Consider the following 716-nt stretch of genomic DNA (forward strand, 5'->3'; position numbering starts at 1 on the left):
CTCTCTCTCTATATATATATATATATATATATTTATGATTAGGGTATTAGGAAATTCTATGTTGCTAGAAAAAAGAGCTAAACCGCTCTAATTCTGTAGTTAACGCACACGAATGAAATCATAAACACTAACAGGGACCAAAATCGTCCGAAAAGTGCTGATCAAGATTTCTTAATACTGAGGTAAGTTTCGGCAATTTCCGTTGCCTCATCAGTTAAGACCATTCGATTGTTCGGCTCTTTCCGGACTAGCTTCGCCTTTAGTATTTGTTTTCATCAACCAAATTATTGGATAGTTTAGCGATTGGCTAATGTGTATATATATAAAATTAATACAAACAGCAGTTTGCAATGTTTCACCAAAAAAGGAGAATTATAATTGTCACTACAGCATTATAGCGGTTTTGCTCTTATTTGTAGCAATGTAGGTGTTTCCTAACACCCTAGTCACATTTAGTGCCAGTTATAATTCTCCCTTTTGATGAAACATTGCAAACTACTGTTTATATGTGTGTATGTGTGGAGTCCCAAAATAAAGAAGGAACAAAGAAATGGTAGACACCCTGGAAAAAATGAACGAATATTTCAATGTTTTGAGCTTCTTTATTCTTCAGAAAGGACAGATAAGGAAAAAAGATAGATAAAATAGATTTTGCCTGAGTTAAACAGTCAAAGTATGCGTACATATATATGTGTGTATATATATATATATATATA

At 32.7% G+C, this 716-nt stretch overlaps 1 protein-coding gene across 2 annotated transcripts in view; it reads left to right on the forward strand.

Moving 5' to 3' along the window:
- Positions 1 to 716, forward strand: part of LOC106868256 (uncharacterized) — a 168,616-nt gene that overhangs the window by 21,930 nt on the left and 145,970 nt on the right. The gene's annotated exons all lie outside the window — the stretch shown is intronic.

Source organism: Octopus bimaculoides, chromosome 9, assembly GCF_001194135.2.
Source record: "Octopus bimaculoides isolate UCB-OBI-ISO-001 chromosome 9, ASM119413v2, whole genome shotgun sequence".
Classification (NCBI taxonomy): domain Eukaryota; kingdom Metazoa; phylum Mollusca; class Cephalopoda; order Octopoda; family Octopodidae; genus Octopus; species Octopus bimaculoides.